Source organism: Triturus cristatus, chromosome 11 (assembly GCF_964204655.1).
Source record: "Triturus cristatus chromosome 11, aTriCri1.1, whole genome shotgun sequence".
NCBI classification, from domain to species: domain Eukaryota; kingdom Metazoa; phylum Chordata; class Amphibia; order Caudata; family Salamandridae; genus Triturus; species Triturus cristatus.
Window position 1 is genome coordinate 450,042,790 of NC_140594.1, and position 23,825 is coordinate 450,066,614.

Here is a 23,825-nt window from a genome sequence, read left to right on the forward strand (position 1 = left end):
GCCAAGTATGAGTCTTGCATCTGTATTGTGAATGATCTGGAGTCTGTGTAAGAGTTGTTTGGAGATTCTGGCATTGAGAGTGTTGCTCTAGTCCAGCCTACTGGTGATGAGTGCTTGTGTGATGGTCCATCAGGTGTTCTGAGGCAACCATTTGAAGATTGTTTGCAGCATGCGTAGGATGTGGAAGCAGGAGGTGCACACTGCACTGGCTTGAGCCATTATTTTGAGCTTGTCATCTAGGATGATTCCTAGCTTTCTTGCTTGGTCTCTGATGTGAGATTCTTGGTCCTAGATATGACTGCGACCAGGTGGAATCCCATGGGGAGGTCTCGTTGACGAAGACTAGTACTTCCGCATTGTCAGAGTTGACCTTCAGACACTTGGTTTGCATCCAGTATGCTACCATGGTCTCCAGTTGGTGAAGTTGGTTCTGGTGGTGTTTGTCTTGTGTGTCATGGAAAGGATGATTTGGCTGTAGTAGGCATTGGAGATTATGGTGATGTCCTGTGATTGGATGATATTAGTGAGCGGTGCCATGTACATGTTGAAATGGTGGGGGCGAGGGATGATACCTGTGGGAGACCGCATATCAGTTTTTTGGTCTCTGATATGAAGGGTGGCAACCTGACCCTTGGATTCTTCCTGTGAGGAAGATACAGATCCATTTGAACATCCTTGTATGCCAATCTTGTGTGGTCTTGTTATAAGGGTGATGTGGGAGACTATGTCGAAGGCCGCAGAGAGGTCATGGAAGGTGAGTGCTGCTTTTTCTCCTTGGTTTAGGATGTTTTGAATGTGGTTGGTGGCTGCGATGAGTGCTTTTTCGGTGCTGTTGTACTTTCTGAATCGGGATTGTGTGTTATTTAGAAGATAGTAAATTTGACGTGGGTTGTTGATGGCCTTTTCAATCACTTTGGCTGGATAGGGGAGCAGGGAGAGGGTTTGGATTTCTGCAAGTTTCCATTCAGCCTGGAAAGTGGCTGAAGTGATGGAGAAGATGATGATATGGATCAGAGTGGTGCTGATTGGTGATGCTCCCAGGTTGTAGATGTGGTGGGTGCATGGGTCCTTTGTGGCCCCAGAGTGGATGGTCCGCATGATTTCTGCTGTGTCAATTCTGTTGAATGTTGTTTATTCAGCCAGATGGCCGTCTTGGTTGGTGGTAAGTGAGTTAGCAGTCAGTTCTCTGAGATTGGTTTGGTGTGTGCAGATGCTGTATACTTCTGCAATTTTTCTGTGGTAGAAGTTGGATAGGTTGCTGCGGAGTTTTGGGAAGGCAGCAATGTTGTTGACAGTGGCTGAGGTGAAATCGTTGCTGATCGAGAAGATCTCCTTGCAGCTGTTGGAGCTTCTTTCAATGTGGTCTCTAGTGCTTTTTTCTTGATGTCTCTAATTTGCTGGTGTTAGCGCATATGTGCAGACTTATAGGTAGTTCAGTTGGTGGTGTCACGGCTGACTCTGCATTTCCTTTCTTGCTGTTTACAGTGTTGTTTGGTGTCTCAAATGTCTTCTGTGTACCAGCTGACCACCTTGTTTGATTTGCTATGCTTGTTGAAGTTGTTGATGTCCTTGTTGAGGTTGTCTGTGGGGCTGGGGTGGTCAGTGCTGAGGGAGCTGAGCCAGTTTGCTTCTGTGATTTTGCTCCAGCTGCAGCTTGGAGTGCTAGAACTGGTATCAGTGTTGACTTGAGGTTCATTGATTTTGAAGTGGGTGGTGAAGTGGTCAGTCCATGTGAGCTGTGTGGTGGAGTTGTATTTGATGCTGTCGCTTTGGGTAAAGATAGGTGTGAGAAGTTGGCCAGGTATATGCTGTCCACTAGTTATAGTGGGCACCCTGTACCAGTCCAAACAACCCCTTAAAAACACATGTTATACTTCAAATATTACAGTAAAATAGCACAAATACACGTCAGGCCCTAGGGGCGAGCCAATCCATATACTAAAATAGTGGTATAAGAACCATGACTTAACTAGACACAAGGCCTAGAGCCTGTAGAATCGCTGGCACCCCAAGGAACCACCCAAGGTAGTGACACAGGGGACCCACGGGGGCCGTGTGCAGTGTGTGAACACAGCCGCGAGCTCCCGTTAGCTTCTATGGGGAAAGTCGCGGTTAGAATTTTAAAGATTAGGGACACTTAGAATTGAGTCAGGACCAAACCCTTTTGGACTTAGGAAGTTCTAGGGCTAGCACCCACAGGAGCACCAGAGTACTCGTGTTACCTCACCCAGGGAAGCCATGTGCAGTGTGAGAACACAGCCGCGAGCTCCCGTTAGCTTCTATGGGGAAAGTCGCGGTTAGATTTTTGAAGATTAGGGACACTTAGAATCGTACTAGGACCAAACCCTTTGGGACTTAGGACATTTTAGGGCCAACACCCACGGGAGCACCGGAGTACTTGTGCTACCTCACCCAGGGAAGTCAGATGCATAGGTGTCTTTTGGTGTCGGGTCGCGTCGTCGATTTCAATGGGAGCTGGCAAAGAAGTGCTGCTGCCCGGAAGATGCGAAGTGTCCAAAGAGATCCAAGCCTGGATTGAAGATGAGAAGAACCTGAAAGCAGAGTGGACAGAGTCTGGGTCACTAGCCAGTGACCAGGAAGGCGATAGGCAGATGCCCACCAATGTCGGGTGATTTCAGGTGAAGAAGGTGAAGCTTGACTCTTCAGCCACGAGTATCAGGAGGCCTCGAGGACAACCAGGAGCTGGATTAAAGCTGTCCCACAAAGGATGTCGAGTGCTGCAGCATTGGTGCCCAGATTGGACACAACAAGCCTTGGCAACAGCAACCCACTAAGAAACAAGAAAAAGATGCTTTGGTGCAGAACAGCAAGGTCTGTGGGTCTCACCACTTGGTAGGGAGTCGGGGCACGTCTGGAGCAACCAGGGAAGCCCAAGGAAATACAAAGTTACCCCCTCAGGGACCCACTAGTCAACGGACCAGAGATCGCGAAGGGACCTTGAGACAAAACACAAAATGGCAACCCACGGGTCACTTGGGGTGACTAGGCCAACAATCTTCAGTGGATTCAGTGCTCGAGGTAGGGGCTACAAGGGAGCTCAAGCACAACTTCAAGAGATGTCGAGAAGTCAATGCACTTGCAGAAATGCATGGTGACCAGGAGTTCCGGTTCCACGCTACTCACAGGGGCTGCGGGTCTCAGCTTTGCTGAGATGTCTGTAAATCCTCTTCCTGGGCTGCAAATACTTCGGAGTCCGGCGGGAGCTTCGAAAATACAGACTGGCAAATTGCTTCATTGGTGCCTGCCAAGCAGGGGAGTCACTCCTTGACCCCAAGGGATATTTCTTCAGTCCTCTAGTCTTGAGAAGAGTGTCGGAGGTCCAGGATTCAGCTTCAGAGTTTCGTCCAGGGATATCTAAAGTTCTGGTTACAGAGGTTCCTTACTTATACCTAAGGAAGGGGTTAGACTCGCTCTGGGGACCCACCTATGGGAGGGTTTGGAAAGAGGGGTGGCTACACCCATTTCCTTTGTCCAGTTTCGTGCCAGAGCAGGGGCTGGAAGCCCCTTAACCGATTTGAGCTGGACTATGCACAGGGACACCAAATGTGCCCCAGTGCAGGACTTCAAAGTACTCAGAGAGTGCTCCCACCCAGCCCCAATACACATACGCCTGTCTGGGAGGTGGTTACACCTCCCTGTGACAGGAAACCTACTGTCCAGGCCTCCCCTGCCGGAGATTCGGTCAGCAGCAGGAGGCCAGACCCGTGTCTGTGGCTGCAGCATCCATTCTGTGATGCCAGGGCTCTGTTAAGTTTCTACCGGGTAACCCAGTACTACCATGTCTTTCCCTCTAGAAGGGTGGAATTTTACCCCCGCCGCCAGAACTTGCGGGGGGTAGGATTCCAAAGCATTTGACACCAAACAGGACATGTTTCTGTGCCGCCATCCCAAAGTTAGCATTTACCGCAAGGTTATAATGCACTTAAGAGTATATGGTCAGGCTGCATTACAAACAGCATCAGAGAAGAGTCTCCAAACACTGCAGAAGGTCTCTGCTCATGCAGGGGCACCCTCTGACATAAGAACCAAGCACTCTGCCTTCAGGATTGATAAGGCCTGCCATAGGAGTGGCTTATAGGTTTATATGTGTGTATATATATAGTGATATAGGTAACCTATATCACAGTAAGGGGTGCAGGCACCACCTTACCCAGACTGCGGTAGCAGACCTGTGGTGTCATTTTGGGTGGCTTTCCAGAGGTGGCATAATACATGCTTTAGCCCCTGGTAGGCCTCTAGGGTACCTATGCCCTGGGTACATAGTGTACCATATACTAGGGACTCACAAGGGTACCTCATGATCCAATCTATGGTGTACCTAAAGTACATGCAATCAATTTAGAGAGGAAGCAGCTAGGCTGAGGCCCTGAATAGCAGTGTCCCAGCCAGACTGAAGTCGAAAAACAGTGAAACACCAGCAAAAACTGGGGGTATACATGTGAAGCAGATCCTACTCTCCTACAATAGGGTCCATTGTGTGTCTTGCAGTGTGTGATCTCTATCGGGTAACTAATTCAAGTGCTGGAGCTGGTTACATTTCCAAACAGTACATAAAAGTCTGTTCCTGTGAATGCGTATTGAAAGTCATAAAGTGCACATGACTTTACAATGTATTCCAAGGGAAGTAAAGAGCATTAGGAACAGCCTAGGGGAACATGCAGTAAAAGAGCAACCTGCATTCCTTGTGGTTTCATTCCTACAAATAGTTGAACAGCCTGGGTATTTGATCTGATGACAGTCATTTAACATAGGCTCAGTAGAATAATAAGGCCTAGCTATGACCCACTACATGAATTTACCAGGGAGAGCCAATCAGCAGTCCTTCAATGAGGTGATGGTAAAAGGCCTGAGCTCCATAACAAGAATCAGATGCCACCAATCATTTCTATTGTCATTGTCTGGGCATGAAATCAGTAGTGTCCAACACTTAATGTGCTACCTCTGTGTGTGGTCCCCACAAACTGTGAGTAAAGCACCCTAGTAGTGGGCAACATGCCATAATCATGTGGAGAACAGGTCAAGAGATGTGTTACTGTCACTGGGATTCTGCACAAACACAGAACCATGCATAGGATTATGGGTCCTTAGTGAATAGGGACTGGGTCATCCTACCACTTTAGTATCTATGAGCCCAGGACCAACTAGCTATATTGTCTCACTCGCTCTCCTACTCACTCACAGAGAAACAAATTATTAGACACCCAGAACACAACACTACCGACTCTCTCAGGAATCACGGTTGCAAGACACCCTTTCACTCGCACTCTTGTACATGTCCACAATTAAATCTGACAGAGACACAAATAAGTTTAAAATATTTATTTTAACTAACGTGCTCTAATGTGCAGTATACTTGCCACAATAAGCAAGATAATGCGTAATACAAATATGCTAAGCATAGCAATTAGTCCATAAATCATGAAAGGAGCTGTCATTATGAAAAGACTCTATAGCCTAACCTCCCTCCCCTTGTATAGAAGCAAAATGATTATATATTAGAAGATCTCTGGACGTTATCTGCAGACCCCAAAGCTCAGTCTATAGGTGGTAGATCTACATCATAGGTGATATCTTGCTCTTCTTCCTGGAAAGGTCCCTCTCCAAGTGTCTGCTACCTATTTGTGTATTCCAATAAGATCACAGTACATATTCCTAAACCACAGCTGCACCGGTATGTTATGTCTAAGTGCTAGGGCCTGACCAGAACAGAATAACAAGGGACATTGTTGATCGACCTTGCTCACAATGTTCATACTAAATTCCAGGAACCTGCAGAGTGTGAACACAGCGATAGGTTCTCATGTAAAAATGGCAATCAAGACATTTGCAAAATAAACTTGTGGTAACGTGCGCAGAGCAGTGGACAGTCTGCAGCGTGCTCATGCTAACTTAGAGAGGACGACAATGTCACCATGGGCCATGTGACATTACATGGGCCTCTGGCATCAGAAAAAATAGTGGGTCTGACAGAAAGGACAAAAATGAGGCATAGATTCTCACATGGACAAAGTGCTAGGCTCTTTAGATCATACATTAAGCTTTTCAAAATGGTCACAAGTTCAAAAAGCATGACAAGATTTAGATTATATAAGGGAAATTCTAGCCCCTTCTCCAATATGTAAAGTTGGCACTGTAGGGCAGTAGCACCATGTGTGTTGCTGACATGACATGTTTTCTATAACACTGGAAATCATATTTTCAGATATTGGATGAAAGCAAGACTTCTCAGACATGAATCCTTAAATTAACAAAGTTCAAAATGTGATGAAAAAAGAGCTAAAAGGGAAGATGGGTCCTTTAGTAAAGTGGAATCATGTCCATAGAAGGAGCGAGAAAATACTTTGTTGAAGTAAGTCAACCTGTTTTACTGATAAATAGACCATTTGGAGAACTTTATGGCCACAGCATGATCAGAGAGGATACCAGGAGACAAGCTTCAACAGCAACGTTTCTCTATCTGCCTACCTTACTTGCAGAAGCTTCTTCATATATGCACCTCCATGTCCCAGAAGATCTCTATCAAATGCAGAGTTTACCAGGATTCCAACTGTTGTCCATCTTGGGTCGCTACATGAAGCCTCTTAGATATCTAGTAATCAACAATAGCATTCAACATTCACCAATACACCTCAGACATCCATTTCAGCAAATACTGCCCAGCACCTACCTGAAAACCAACCCCTCAAAGGGGTACTATTCTCCAAGAAAAACAAGTAACAGGTAGTCCAAATCTCAAAGTCCTTGAGATTAACCCTAGGCACCAACTTTATTTTCAAGGAACAGATCTCATTAAAAAGAAGATGGCCAGCTACTCCGCTTTCCCTGCTGAAGAAAGTAAAACATTTCCTCCCAGAATGTGACTTCAAAATTGCCCTCCAAGAGCCCATACGCTCACATCTGGATGGCAGCACCCCATTGCTCCTTTGCTGCTAAAACTTCACAGTGTCTCCCATGGTTATCCCTCTTGCTGCAGCATGGCTCATCAGGGTATTGAAGAAAAACGAACAGCGGTGCCTGCTGTGATCGCTTTCTCTTCTCTGAGAACACAGCTTCCTTTTTGACTGTATTCTTGAGCTTTGAGCTTTTGTGGAGCACTCTGATGCATTCAGGCTATGTTCACGCTATACAAGCAGATGCATTCCATTTGCCACGAGGAGTTCTGGAATAATGCGAGAGCAGAAATATCAGAGACCTTTTGATTGAGTTTAGCCTTGGTAAGTAGAAGAGAAAGCCATAATTTGTGAGGAATTACTGCTCTGAACTTTGTTATCTTTCAAAAGCCCAGCCTGGATTCAGCATGGCTGAGGGCAGTCTGTGGAGGGATGGAGAAGAGAAAAGAGAATTTGGTACATCCAATTTGCACACGGGAAATGGTAAGTTCCGCCTACTGTCATGTTGCTACCTCAATGACTCCACCTTGAAGGCGCTGGGTTGTGTTGTTATCCAATGCCCATCTTCAGAGGGTGAGTAGTTGCCACCTTCATTCTGGCGCTTCCGACCAGGCTCTAAAATCCGTGATCCGGTAATAAATGATAAGCAAGGCATTCATCATTTTCTGGGTGCGTTAAAGGTGACCTTTGAGGAACACTGTGGCTTTAAATTACCATTTGTTAGAGGAAAAGATCTTCCTCCCTTTCCATCCTAAGGAAAGAACCAGATGGCACCACTGCAGAGACCAAAGTAACAGTGATTTGTGAACCTTTCTGTTGGCATTTTTTCCTGCCAGGGCTCAATTCCCAAAACCAATCTGCCAAAGATACCGTATTGCTAGTTGACACTGGCTTGAAAAATGCCCGGAAGCGGCCAAAGTGGCAGCCTGGGCAACTAATTTGCTAATGCCTAAAATGAGTTTAAGTTCATGCTGCGATATGCACAGGAACTCCAAAGATTGTTTCTCGGTTTAAATTTTGGCCAGGTTCAGTCATGTTCTGCTTGGTACGTCGTTCTTGAAGTGTCACATGCAGATGGTACTCTTTCCAAACCTTCGAGCATTTTTATGAAGCACACACACCAAGAGAATACTTGCACCACTCGGAAAAATCTAACGGAGACAAAAGGTATTTTAGTGAAACTCAGCAAGGACCAAACACAATTGATTTCTGAAATCTGAAATAGCAACCACAGATTGCCTCCGACCCCTCCAGAGGCTCATCAGCATGGCGCAGATGTTTCCTCCGTCAGAGCAAGTACCGCCTGGAATTGCTCAGCTGGCAACTGTTGGTATTGCTAAGGAAGCCTGCTGTTTGCATGGCTGCACGGATGGTATAACGCATTCTGCATTTTTGTTTCTGTTCATTTACCTGTAAAGCCATTGATTTTCAACAGCAACCGTGACCGTATTCTGCCTTCTAATAAGACACTTGAAGCATATTTGCTCGGCAACAAAGCATCACCAATGAGCGGTGGGGGAAAGTGGTCCTAAGGGTGGATTAGTCACAGTGAATATAGAATTTGTCTCTTGCATCTAAAAAGGCAAACGTTAACAAGAGGCGATCAAACTGGGGAAAAACAAATATTGGACAGGGCTGGACATATGAATACATGAGGTGTGAAATTTACTAACACTTTTCTCTGGGTTTGCATCACAAAAGAAATGCAAACCTGACACAAAGTTTTCTTTCCAACAAAGATCATGATTTGCATCGGAAATGTTCCTATCGCAATACAAAGTTGGGCTATGCTCTAATTTGCTCTACTTTGCATCAAGAGGGCCTTCTATGGGTGGTACATGGGGATTACTATGCAACAACTCATGGGTTTTGATGCAATTCCCTGTTTACCAACCTTTGGAGACAGAGATATGCACTAGGGGTGGGCAGAATGTTTCATTCCACCTGCAAAATGTGTCTAATTTAGCAACTCTGCATTACTTTTGTAATGTGGAGTTCTGGCCAAATTCCACCAATGGCTGAGTGTCCAAATTGCTTCCTACAAGGCTCCAGAAATACAAACATGAGTGAAATTTAGCACACCCTATTTTCAAACACGGGCGGTTGAACCGTCATGCACGATCACATCCGGTAGCAGTTTGAGGGCTGTTTTTCGAGTAGATTTGCTGCCACTCAAGTAATTTCCACTCAAGAGGCAGCAAAATCAACTTGAATTGATTCATGCTCTTGCGCACCGCATGGTTCAGTTTGCACTGATTTTTCAGAGCTGCTGGAGCTACTGGTGCTAAATTGCAGTGCAAGTTTTTATGTAACATGTGGAATTCCATGGAGTTAAACTCCGTGAGTTCTACCCACCGCTAATTTGCATCAAGCCATTGCATCTCATCAAAGCAGGGATAACAGTGGAAAAAGAAGTTATAAAAGACGGCACATTTTTCCAACTTTGAATGTGTGCTGCACTGCACAGCACATATAGAAAGTGGGAAAGTATTAAACTATGTCAAAGCATAGTTTTTGTACTCGATGAGTGCACTTCCAGTAAAAAAAACACTATGCTTGACAGAATGCACACCCCCTTGTAGTATGGTGAAAGGGTGTTTGTATTGGTGCATAGCAGCCTAACGTGCAACAGAACTGGGGGAGAAGCAATACCATGTTGTAGTAGACATGGTGCTGTTTTTCTATCTCTTTTTGATGCAACAGGGTGCAGCAACTCTGCTTTCAGAAAATGTGTTCCTACATATGTATATCAGTGGCTGTCCACAGCTAATCCTGCAAGAGGTTTCTTCTTTCTAAGGGAGCTTTGATTTGGATGGTCCTCCTCAGAAGCATTATCACTGTCCTTCAACATGAGGGCTTTTTCCAGATTCTGACACCCTTGCCCTGGCTGGTTGCTGACTGTCTGGTGCCTCCATCTCTAATTATTATTCATTTACCTATTGTGTGCCCGTAACCCCAATGCGCTATAAGGTTGCCACACAGGCATCTGCCCAGCTTTATTAGAACCCCCAAAAATGGAAATCAATGTTTTGCTGAAGATCATGGGCAAACTTCTGCTCAAGAGTATACCCTGCCAGATTTAACAGCAATCTAGCCCTAGCTGTGCTAATGACATGATCAAATTAACTATATAGGGTGGAAGACAAGGAAAGAGTCATTCAAGGACACAAGCAATGTGCTCATCAGCACTCATGTTTGGGGACCAGCACTTATTTTTCTCACAAAAGACTATGAGCAAGAGAGAAAAACATGCATGGGAGGAAGTAGGATGAAGAGAAAATTGTAACGAAGGGAGAAAGGCAAGATGAGAAAGAACCTGCAAGATTGTGATAGAGAAACAGGAAGTGACAGGCAGTGACTTAATGATATATGAGACAGAACTATGACAACTCAGCCTTTGCATTCCACAGCCTGACCATCGATAGTGCCAGCCAAGGGCTTATAAATCATCTTTTTGAAGAATTTGTGTGAGCTTTTCCATGATGTAAACCCAAAGTTCTTGAAGGGTGCATGATCATAGAGGAAGCACCACAGAAGATGTTTGCTTTGACTAATATGACTAGGTCACCTCCACATGATTATGGTTTAGTTAGGACCTAGTTACCATAGGAAATGGCTTTATTTTTCTGCTAATAACTATGGCACCGTCTGACAAATCTTCACGAAACTTTCTCCCAAAAAAATTCATTTATCTCAGTTGCTTCCTCGAATGTTTCAGTGTGATTTGTCAAGCGTAGGAGGGTAAACAAAGTCAAATAATAAAGTAACCTGATTGGCGGAAGGGGCGTTTGTTCTTGTAGTATGATTCGCTCTCGTCACTCTCTCTGGAACTCTCCCGCTAATTAGCTGGCTGCAACATGAAGAGATTTTTGTTCTGTGCTGCGATCCCATAGTACTCTCGGTGGAGCCAGAGTGGTCCATGTGCTCCCACAAGAGTACCACGGGACCACAAAACCATGGTTTTTTTAAACAAGGAGGTATTTGTGTCTGTGGAGGGTTGGCTGTGCATGGGTTGTCTGGTGCAAGCGTGTGCACTGTGGGAGTTGATCACCCTTTGTGGGGTTGGGAGCAGAGCTTGGCCAAGTTATGTCTATTAAGGTAATGTCTAAAACGATTGACACTATTTTCATACAGTTGTGTACAATGACTTCATCACAGCTGGGGCGAACTGGGGCAGAATGCAGCACCTTATGAGAAATTCTATACGCTGGTTTAGCAAGGGAAACAATTTGGATGGAGAAGCCTGGAGAAGTGGGAACAGCAGGTGTGGGACTATGGAGGCAGATAAGGTGTACTTAGGTGTAAATCATGGAGTTTTACTCCCTGGAATTCTGCAGAATAACCTAAAATCCACGCAAGATTCAACAGAGATCCGCAAGTAGAAGAATTCTGGTCTGCCGTACATGCTCATGACTGTTACTCAGTAAAGATGGAAAAAAGAAACTGATGTTATCTCAATCTGAATACTCAACTTTTCGAGGAACACTATCCATCCCCCACCCCCACATAACAGGAGTACACATATTATTATTACCTGCCACCTGTAAAAGTTAGAGAAACCACTGCATATGTGCACTGTTGAAAATGCCTAGTTTATATTCATGCATGGCATGATCGTGTGACCGACTTTGTTGCTCCTGTATTTGCATACCTTTTACAGTCCACCTAAGGTAGTCAATGTCTGCATGTTAAACTCACAAGTGCATACCAGCAAATGGGCACAATTAAATGTTACACTCACAAACTAGGAAGATCAGTAATATGCTTTGCATTCTACCACCCATGTCTTGCTTCTGCACTACATCTGCCTCTGGTGTTTAAACTTTTAACCCATTCCTGAGCATGTTCCTGTTTCTCACCTGCTTTCACGGGCATCTGGATAATCCAACTACCCAGACACATTCTGGCGCATGATTTGCTGATGCCAAGGCATGCTGAGATAGCTGTCACATTCCAAAGAATAGAGATCAGGATCTTCCATTCCGCCACCTCGCGTAACCAAATGGCTCCTCAGTGCACACACTCACTGCTATGGAGCCCTGCTTCTTCTGTACTACTATCCCGAGCACTAATTAGTATAGCACAGGCAACAGGTGAACTGCCTGTATACAGAGCCATGACAAACAGAAGAACACATATGTGTAAGACAGGTCAACATCAACAAATGGGGTTGTGTTAGCTGAAGCTCAGATGGACTTCATCCAATTAAACCACTAGAAAAAACAGACTTTTCACAAAAATGGTTCTGAGAACGGTGTTCTTTTCTTCTTTATGCGTCTTTAATCTCTTTGAAAAAGAACAGAAAGATATGCTGCAATGGCCTTGGACTGCTTTTTTTTTTTTTTTAAGCGGCAGAAGTCACGCTGGGGTCGCGAATCCTGCCAAGAAAATACAAAAAAAATAAAGCGGGGCTCCCCCAGCTTCATTTTCAAAAATCCCCCGAGGGGGGCCAGATCCCGGGGACAATCATTGATTTTTTTGCGGGGGCCCGAGGGGGCCCCTACAGCCCTGGGGACCGCCACCTCCCGGGGCTGAAATAAAAAAATAAAAAACTGTGTAGGGGGCTCCTGCCCCTCCCCGCACTGCCCCAGGGACCACAACCTCCCTGGGGTATTCAATATTTAAATACAGGGGTCTTTTGGACCACCACCTCCCCGTGCTTTGAAATGGAGGGAGGGGGGACGCACGGGCTGCCTCCAGGAGCCCTCGATGGCCTGGAGACCGCCATCACCCAGGGCCGGCTCCTGCAGTGTCCTGTGGCACCCCCTCGGGATATTGCCGTTTGATATGACAGGGTGGGAGTACGGCTCCCGCCCTGCAATGTTATGTTAGGCGCATTTTTATAGCGCACAACTCACCCGGGGGCATCTCGGCGCATACATAGTGATAGGAGGCTGACGGATGAAACCAGAATCAAATTGGTACAAGAATTCAAAACAGAAAGGCTTTTAATTGTTTCCTGAAGATGCTATAAGAGGTACATTCACGCAGGGCAATGGGCAATTGGCTCCTGTACTCAGGGGAAAGGTACGAGAAAGCTTTGCCCCCAGTGTGGCTGAGACGTATTCGGGGGACCTTTAGGAGATCCAAGGAATTAGATCTGAGGTTACGACCAGATACCTGTTTGGTAAATTTCTTTTGCAGATAATAGGGACCTTTGCCGTTTAAGGCATTGTAGGTGAGGCAGCATATCTTAAAGTTAGATTGCTTCCTTACTGGTACCAGTGAAGCTGTCTCAGCAAGGGGCTTGAGGGGGAACCTGCCGGGCGATTCAGAATCATTCTTGCTGCGGTGTTTTGAATCATTTGCAATTTAGCAAGCAGCGTCTCGCCTACTTCAGCCAACAGTGCATTTCCATAGTCTAGGCGACTAATCACCATAGCCTGGACCAGGGTTCTGCAGTGTTTGATGGGCAGATAGGGCAAAATCTTGCGTAGGAGACGTAGGCTATAATAACAGGAGCTAGTAATGGCCGCAATATGATCTTTCATGGATAATGTCTGGTCAAGTTTTATTCCAAGATTTTTCACAGATTGTTTGGGGATGGGGGCAACTCCCAGCTGAGACGGCCACCAATCATCCGTCCAAATGGTTGATGCTTTCCCCATTAGCATAACCTCGGTTTTACTAGGATTCAACTGAAGGCAGTTCTCCGTCATTCAATTTGAGATGGTGTGCATACCTGCCGAAAATCGAGGTTTTCTCAGCTTCTATGTTGGAGCCGATTGTAAACATAAGCTGAGTATCGTCAGCATATAAAATTATCTTGAACCCTAACGGTTCTACAATTTTTGCCAAAGGGGCCATGTAAACATTAAATAATGTTGGACTTAGGCAAGAGCCCTGGGGTACGCCCTTGTCTAAGTGAGTTTTCTCTGAAAGGTAGGGCCCTAGCATAATCGTTTGACGGCTATCAAACAAAAAATTCTGCAGCCATTTTAGGGCTGTGCCTTGAATACCACAGGAATGCAGTCTCTCCACGAGCTTTGAGTGTGAGATGGTATCAAATGCCGCGGAGAGATCTAGGAGGATCAGGACTACCGATCCTCCAGCATCCATTACCTGCCTAAGGGAGTCAGTCACTTCCAGGATAGCGGTCTCAGTGCTGAAGCCTGGACGGAAACCTGATCGTGATGGATCCAGAATATTATTAGACTCAAGATATGAGCTTAGCTGCCTATTTATTGCAGTTTCCAATTGTTTACCCAACAAGGGCAACAAGGATATTGGTCGATAATTACTGAGTACTTGAGGGTCTGCAGTTGGTTTTACATATGCTTCTTTCCATGGTGTGGGGATAATACCTGATTGCATTGAGCAATTAATTTTTTTTGTTAATTTCAGGAGCACAACTAGTAGATAGCAGGGCTATTATTTTAGGGGGGCAGGGGCCGCATGGCGAACCAGATTTAGCAGAGGATAATGAATTGGTGACCTCATCTAACGTTATTGATTCAAACTGATCGAGAGTGCATGCTGTCAGTATTCCCAGTTCTCCTGGTCCAGTGGGTGGTTCAGGATTCTGGGACAAGCTTGGGGTGACACAAAGTCCTTAACTATGTTGAACAGGACTTTGGATGAGTTACTGGCCTGGTCAATTTGATTCATAATAAAGGTTCGCCTAGCAGTTTAGCAGTTTTTATACTCTGATGATAACTGGACAGATATGGTTTATATTCCTGTCTGTCCAACAAATCTTTACTAATTCTCCATCGTCTCTCGAATGTCTTTCACTTGGATTTATCAGTTTTTAGCTCTGATGTGTACCAGGGGACTGAGAGCTGCCGCTAAGCTGGGCTATATTTGTTTGGAGGGATTGTGGAGACTAGTGCTGTCAATAAGGCGGAGTTAAAACCTTCCAGCATCCCAGAGACGTCAGAATCATCTGAGCCACTCTCCGATGTATATGGACGGAATACCTCCTTAAAAGATTCCAGGGATAGGGTATGCCAAGGTCTACGCAACTCCTTCCGTCCTGCAGTCCCTGCTGGGATCGTAGTGGACTGAGATTGGATGGAAAACATGGCCATGGAGTGGTCAGTCCATGTTAGGTGATAAGGAGAGTTACAGGTCAGGTGATCAATAGTGGTAAAGATTGCAATAGCAACCCCTGCTTTGCTTCCTTGAAGCGAGAGCAGGGAAACCTGCTCTCGCTTCAAGGAAGCAATGCAGAATTGCTTTTGAGCAAGGGGAGCTGCATGTCAGCAGCTCCCCTAGCTCAAAAGCAATGCCGGCTCCTGCAGGAGGCCGGGAGCCGCCAGGGACCGTGGGGGCATTGGGGCTCCCCCCACAGTCCCCAACATGAGGCCAGGCCCAGGGGGAAGGGGTCCCCGGGGCCAGAAGTGGTGCCCCCCTCCCTCAATAAAATATTAAGTAAAAAAAAAAAGAGGCACAGCCCCGGGGGATGGGGTCCCTGGGGCCAATAGAGGGCTCTGGAGGGGGGCCAAGCAGCCCACTCCTTGAAAAATATAAATAAAAAAAAGTAAACATGTGGCCATGCCCCGGGGGATGAGGTACCTGGGGTGAAAAAGGACCGGGGGGGCCACGCGCCTCCCTTCCTTTGAAAAAAAACAGTTGGCAAAGCCCCGGCAGATGGGGTCCCCGGGGCAAATATAAATCAATGAAAGTGGACGTTTTTTTCTTTTCCCAAAAGTTTGGAGTCGTGACCCTAGCGCGGCCCCCTAGTGAACGCGATGGGTGCGCGGCGCTCAGCGCAGCCCCATAGTGTGAACGCGATGGGTGCGAGATTTCAAAAGGCATGACGGGTGCACGACTCCAAGCAAAACTAATTAAGAATTTATTTTATTGACAGCTTGGTTATATGTTAGGTTATTGGGTGGCTCTAAAAAGAGCTCTTGTTTTGATTGGAAGATTGTTGTAGTTACATGTAAGTGTGGATGCAGAGCTTCAGGTTGTTGAGAAACACTCTGTTCCCTTCATCAGTGAAGTGTACTCCATCACTGTAGATGTCATCCATATGGAAACGTAGATTGTTGTTATAGATGGAGCCCATCCATTGTCTCTGAGGTAAGCGGAAACAGCTTTATTGACATTTTTTCTAGCTTTCTCAATCTGTGGACAGAATTGATTGGACCATTTCCATTTCTGTCTTTGGCATATGTTAGAGTATCCAAAGACAGTTTGGGGGGAAAAGCAACATCAATTGTGCAAAGGTGTCCTTCATGAGCATTTCCAGACCTACCCCTGACAATGTGCCTAGGTCATTGCCACCACAGTGCACAATCATGAGGTCAGGGGTTTGGAGATGCAAAAAGGTTTTAACCAAAGGTATCAACTGGTGCCACTTTAATCCTCTCTGTCCAATCCCTTTAATGGCTACATTTTTCAAAGCTAGGGGGCATATTATCAAGAACGGTGTTAAAATTATCGCCGCTTTAGCCGCAGGAAACTGCAGCTAAAATGGCGATAATGGGCTTGATAATATGCCCTAGAGAATTCCAATTCTGGTGTGAACATGAGTTTCTATTGGAATTCTCAAGGGCATATTATCAAGCCCATTATCGCTGCTTTAGCGTCAGTTTGCTGCCGCTAAAGCGGCGATAATTTTAATGCCATTCTTGATAATATGCCCCTAGGTCTTTATCAATACCTCTACGTTCAGCATATCTTTTGCACCAGAAAACATAACTGTGCCCAACAATCCACAGTGTAAGCATCTTGAATGGAAGTCTGTAACTAATGTAGAGATGTCTGTAGCTGAGGTAGTCAGTTGGTAGAATGAGAGGTATGTAAAATGGTGGACAAGATGCCATTTTTTGAAAATTAGAGAATTGATTGGCTGTTTAAGAACATTCTACATTCAAAGATAGGGTGCATTTTACTTTTTGTTTTAAAGCATTTTTCTTATTGGTTAGTAAAAAATGTTTGAAAGGTACAATAGAAAGGATAAGATCATATATTGCCAAGTCAACCACATCTGCTGTTTGTATTTGCAACATTGTGTGGTTAACTTGAAAATATGGTGAACTTGTGACCTGTGAGTTCAGTTGAATGTTCCATTAACTGTTACTATGGAAACTGTCATGAAGCAGAATGGGAGGAGGGTTAAAAGTTAACTGTGCTTTTAAAATGTGAAATTGTAATTTATATATAAGTAATATTTTCTTTTCAATGATTTTTCCCAAGTCAGTACTATCTTTAGAAATGTTGTTTAATTGAAAAATAGTGTTGAATTTATTTGATATATCTTTTGAACTCACGTATGAATTTGCGACTCCATTGCGGTGGTGCGTGATGGAGTCGCAACTTCTAACAGTTTGGGCACCTTTAGAAGTCAGTTGCTAAGGTTTATTATGTGTAACCAATAGAAATGTGTTTTACAATTTTGAAAAATCTGGGAAGCAATGTGATTTGTCACTTATGTGTATTTGTGTGGAGAAAGAGAGGGAAACTTTCCCATTACTGGTTTTACCTTGCTGAGTCTGGTGCATTACATTGATTATGTGTAAAAGAAAATCCTGTCAGAGTTTGTGAGATTTTAAATTGAACACATTTGCAAGGTGGGTTATAAATTTGTGAGGTTTCTTTTACATTTTTTAATGTTATTCAAAAACTGTGTTGTTTAAAATATATTATTAAATGTAGAGATGTATATTGTACTTTGTTTCATTGTACTTAAGTGTTGTTTAAAAAAGAGTCTGTACAGTAATATGTGTATGTTTTAAGATGATTGCTGATGTTCATATAAGATGTTATTAATTAGACTTCTTTTTTTAAGTCTGTACAAAGGTATAGTTGAATTATGCCGCAGGATTTTAGATAGTTTGGTAAAGATGTAGCACAACCTAGCAGTTTGAAAGATGTTCATATAAGGTGTTATTAATTAGGTTTCATTTTTTTAGTTTGTACAAAGGTAAAGTTGAATGATGGCAAATATTTTTAGATAGAATGGTGAAATAAGGTGCTGTTAATTAGGCTTCTTTTTTCTAGTCTAAACAAAGGTATAGTTGAATGATGCCACATAATTTTAGATACAAAGGTGAAGATGTGGAATAAAAGTGTGGTTTTAAAAATGCTCATAAATGGTGTTTTTAATTAGCCTTCTTTTTTAAGTCTATTGAGAGGTATAGTTTAATGATGTTGCATATTTGTAGATAGAATGATGAAGATGTAGCTCAAAAGTAAACCACTACATATTACCCTTGCAGGCATGTTGTACTTATCTACTCAGCAAGATAATACGTAATGACTCATCTGTGTCTTCAGATTGTATTTACAGATTTATCTGTATACTTAGTGAACTATTGAGAGGGTGCCTGACCGATTACAGGACTGCAAAGGTAGTGACTGGGTGATTGTAAAACTACATGACTAATGATTGACTGATTCCATATTCTCCAATTACCCAGTTAGTATGCTAGCACTCATGAAATCACTCCACCACTACCAAAGCACTTATGAAATCACCCGGGCACTACCCATGAACTCTCCAATCACGCAAGCACTACCCATGTACTCATGCAATACCACAAGCATTACCCATGCACTTATGCAATCGCACATGCAGTACCCATGGAATTCTCCAATCACCAAGTTAATATGCAAGCACTCATGAAATTACTAAGCAACTACACAAGCAGTTAAGAAATCACCCAGGAACTACCCATGCATTCTCCCAATTACTCAAGCACTACCTTTGCAGTCATTAAATCACCCATGCCCTTGTGTTGCATTTGTGTACTTACCTAGACAGTACTCAATGATTCATTGATCCCTTCAGGTAATATTTATACACTTAACGATGCAGTCAATGTGCATGTATGCACTCAGGGAATTAGCTAGCCACTATCTATCTTGTCCAGCTAAAATTCCAGTGACTACCCTTGCCCTCAATCACCCAGGCACTACCTACGGAGTTTTGGAATCACTCAGGCAGATGTAGTACATGTTTTGGTTTCTAGGTTTTCCTATATTTCAGAAATTTTGTTTATATATTTCTTTTACATATCATGATGATTTGGAAAGGTAGACCCATATGTATGTGTACCCATGCAGTTACAAAATCTCCCTGTCACTGCCCAAACACTGCTCCAATCACCCAGCTAGTATCATATAGTTATCCAATCACTCTGCCAATACCCAAGCACTTAGAAATTCACCATGCACTATCCCTGCAGTACTCTAATCACTCAGTCAGTACCCATGTACTCATGCAAGGACCCATACTCTAACCATGCACTGCTACAATCACCTGTGCACTGCCCATGAAGTCCTCTAATCACCTAGACACTACTCATCCACATCTTCAATTACCCAGGTAGTACCCATGCAGTCCAGCAATCACCCTGTCACTACCCATGCACTCCTCCAATCACACAGCCAGTACCATGTACTTATCCAATCACTCTGCCAATACCCAAGCAATTATAAAATCACCATGCACTCTCCTTGCAGTACTCTAATCATCCAGGCAGTACCCATGTACTCATGCAATGACTCAGACACTAACCATGCACTGCTACAATCACCTGTGCACTACCCATGCAGTCCTCTAATCACCTAGACACTACTCATTCACACCTTCAATTACCCAGGTAGTACCCATACAGTCCAGCAATCACCCTGTCACTACCCATCCAATGCTTCAATCACCCAGCCAGTACCATGTATTTATCCAATCACTCCGCCAATACCCAAACAGTTATAAATTCACCATGCACTCTCCTTGCAATACTCTAATCATCCAGTCAGTAACCATGTACTCATGCAATGATGCAGGCACTACCCATGCACTGCTACAATCCCCTGTGCACTACCCATGCAGTCCTCTAATCACCTAGACACTACTCATTCACTCCTTCAATTACCCAGGTAGTGCCCATGCAGTCCAGTAAAAACCCTGTTAGTACCCATGAACTCCTCCAATCACCCAGCCAGTACCATGTGCTTATCCAATCACTCCGCCAATACCCAAGCACGTATAAATTCACCATGGACTCTCCTTGCAGTACTGTAATCATCCAGTCAGTACCCATGTACTCATGCAATGACCCACGCAGTAACCATCCACAGCTACAATCCCCTTTGCACTACCCATGCAGTCCTCTAATCACCTTGGCACTACTCATTCACTCCGTCAAGTTCCCAGGTAGTACCCATGCAGTCCAGCAAACACCCTGTCACTACCCATGCACTGCTCCAATCACCCAGCCTGCAATCATGAAAAATAAAATGTAAGCAGGCATTGAACTCCAGCTAAAGAGCATAGAGATCCAGATCTGAGTATTTTTGAAAAAGTTCTCCTAGGGTCCCGGATTTAATGATCAAGGAGACTTACTGTTTTTCCAATGTTTCTGGGGGGCTGTTGCACTCCCAACAGCCCACCACAACATTTGAAAAAAAAGCTTGGTGATGTCCCCGCCCCATCTAGGAACATCACCAAACAAAAACAAAATTAAATAGCCTTGCAGGGCATTAGGGGTGGCTTTAAAAAAACAGTGCTGGTGGGTGCCCCATTGCACATCCAGGACACCAACACTTCTGCCACTGTTGGGAGCCCTGCAGCCCCATGGTGCAATGCCCACAGCCAGTTCACCAACCAGCATCATAGTATGTGTGAGTGGGAGCAGGCACCTCTCCATTGCTCCCACCTGGGAGGAAGAAACATGTCTAACATGTCTTAACTGCTACTGCCTGTGGTAGAAAAGTTGTGTTCTCTGCCTGGAGAGTGTGAGCAGTGTCCTGGGGTTGTGCTCCACAGGACACTGTAGAGTATCGGGCACCAAGAGATGGGACCTGTTGGGCTGATATTGGTACAGGGAGGGGGCATGTGACATCCTCTCCTCTTAACATACATTTGGTCCTTGGGGATGGATTCCCCAGTTCTTGAGGAGGCATCATAGGAGGCCAACCTGTCCCACATCCCTATCAGACCCTGGCAATGGGGTTCCAGAAGCCTCAGCAGTCTCGGGGAGGGTGGTCACTCTCCTCACTTCCCATCTAATGTATATGGCCCCCCGGGGCATCTACGAGGCTTGGGAAAGGGGGCTGCATGCCCTTCTCCCTTAATTATTGATTCAACCCTGGGGGATGGGGTCCCTGGTGGCTGTAGAAGGTTCTGAAAGGGTAGCCACTTGCCCCTCCCCTTTCTATTAAATGGTGTGCCCCAGGTGATGGGGTCCCTGCAGCTGAAACAAGCTCAGAGTTGGACCCCATACATGCCCCCCTACACATTTAAAAATATATGCAAAATCCTGGGCCCTGGCCAATCCCTGGGATAATATTAATTTTCTTTTTAAATGGCTTCCACAATTTTACTTTTCCTCAGGCTAGAGGGAGTACTATGGGATCATAGTATTTTTTTTTCATTTTGCTCCTGGGGAGGCTCTAGGACTCCCTGCAAGAGCTAGGGGGCATGGTATTCATAACATTCTTCCTTATAGATTTTTTTTAGAACGGGGACTAGGGGCCTGATTTATATATCAGAGGAGAGAGTACTCCATTGCAACAGTAACAGACTTTCCTCCCTGCCAATATAAAGGTTTACACACCATATTTAATTACAGGCAGACCTGAAGTTGGCCACACTGAAGACTGTTCTGTCTCCACCGTGGCCAAACTTCTCCCACGGCTCGGGGAACAAGGGGCGTCAGAGAAATGGCTACATGTCTGCACACCCAATTTGTAAGGGTGAGAGGATAGAGGTTACACAACACCTCTAAATTATTACAACTTGTGCACCTTCATACACAGTGTATTTAACACGGAAGCCACACTACATTAACAATAACTCACAGATTCTCCATGCACTGTTTATATCCTTTCATATTATGTCACTTATACCAACAGAAATTATATTATTTAATACCAGACTTATGACTTTGTATATCACATCATTTGTGAGAACACGGTCCATGGTAGAGTGATAAGTTATAGTTCATGTAGGTTGTCTACTGGGTTCAATATAGTGTATGGAGGTGTATGAGTTATAATAATTTGAAGGTGTTACGTAAATTATTAATTAAAGGTATAAGTAAGCTGGTGAATTTCTACTTTTTGCATAGTTTGGTTTGTTTGGAAAGTATAAATAAGACTACAGCAATTTAAAGGTGGTGTGTAAACTATTCATTTAAAGTATAGCCATAAATTTAGAATTTACAATTCTTTGTGTAGTTTAAGTTTGGTTTGTATAGAAAGAATACATAAAGCTTTCCTAACTATAACAAAGGTTTAAATTTTGTTTTTCTTCATTGAATTTCAATGTTTTTTCAATAAAAATGTGTTTTTAATCATATAGTCCTGTGTCATCTAGTGGAAAGGCATTACATGGAGTATCGTCCTTTAGAGTGGAGGAGAGTGTTGTATACTGTAGTGGTGTAGGGTGTAGTGTCATATAATGAAGAAGGATGAGTGGAATTGGGGGTAATAGTGTACACTGGAATAAAGTGTCATAGAGTGGAGTTGAGTGGAGTGCAGTAGAATGGAAAGGCATAGATTAGAGTTCAGTAAACTGTCATAAATTGGAGTAGTGTCTTGTACAGTACAGTGGAGTGGTGTGTCATAGAGTGTTGGAAAGTGCTGTAGAGTGGAGTAGAGCGTTGTAAAGGTCTAGTGTAGAGACAGAAAGTGTAGGAGAGGGTTGTACAAAGTAGTGTAGAGGCATAGAGTAGAGTACAGTGTGGCATAGTTGGACAAAGAGCAGAAGAGCATTGTAGAGTGGAGGTGCATACAGTGGAGTAAAGTGTCATACAATGGAATAGAGTGGGGTATAGGGTTGTGCAATGGAGTGGAGTGGAGTTTATTGGAGTGGCATAGCGTGCTGTAGGTAGAGCGGCGTGAAATGGAGTAGAGTGGACTGGCATAGTGTACAGTGGAGTAAAGTGTTGTAAAGTGGAGTGGTGTGTTGTACAGTGAAGTGGACTGGTGTGTTGAAGAGTGTTGGACAATGTCACAGAGTGGGGTGTCACAGACTGTATTAGAGAGGAGTAGATTTGAGTATAGTGCAGCATGGTAGAGTGGAGTGGCATAGACTGTCCTAGAGTTGAGTGGCACAGAGTAGCGTACAGGGGAGTGACAAAAAGTGCTGCTGTGGAGTATATTGGGGTAGTGTCTCTGAGACTAGAGTATTGTTATGTGAGGTGGAGTGTCATAGAGGGAGTTGTTGAGAGTGTCACAGAGTGGAGGAGACTGCCATACAGTGGCATAGAGTACAGTATAGTTCTGTAGACTTGCACCGATAGAAGTACATTGTAGAGCGGAGTATATTACCCTAGAGTGGAGGGGCAAAGGCAATTGTTTTTTTTTTCTTCTTTAATTTCTTATTTTTTTTTGTCCTCATACATGCCATCAGAAAAAGCTCTAGAAGGGATATTTCCACACCCTGCCAACAAGCCCTTGTTGGAAGCCGCCCTAGTGATGGGCTTGAGGGGAGGGGCGAAATCTTCCCAGAGGTGCGGCTGTATCCTGGTCCCACTCCTGTTCACAGCACCTAGACACCGTTACTGGGGAGGACTGGACCCACAGACCTCCAGCATAATCATAGGACAGGTGTTACTTCTCTCTCCAAACCTCTAATGCTGCCCAGAGTTTTTTTTCACTCGAATTGTCACAGGCCATATCGGATTGACTGACCATGATGATGTTCTTTAGACAATCAGCAAAGGAGGGAGGTACCTTAAGTTTCCAAGCTTTACAAATTTCCCTCCTGGCAATGATTGCTACATAGAATGCATACTTTGACGCAAGGGTATTCAAACCATAGTCCGGCAAAAGACCAAAGAAGATGAACCTAACATTAGCTTCAATCTGCATATGCAACACATCCTCCAGGAAACCACATACCCCCGTCCAAAAAGGGCCAATTTTCGGGCTATCCATCAACATATGAAGATCATCGGCAGCTGGGTACTTACATCTAGGACAGTGATAAATTGTTGGAGACATCTTAGATAGTTT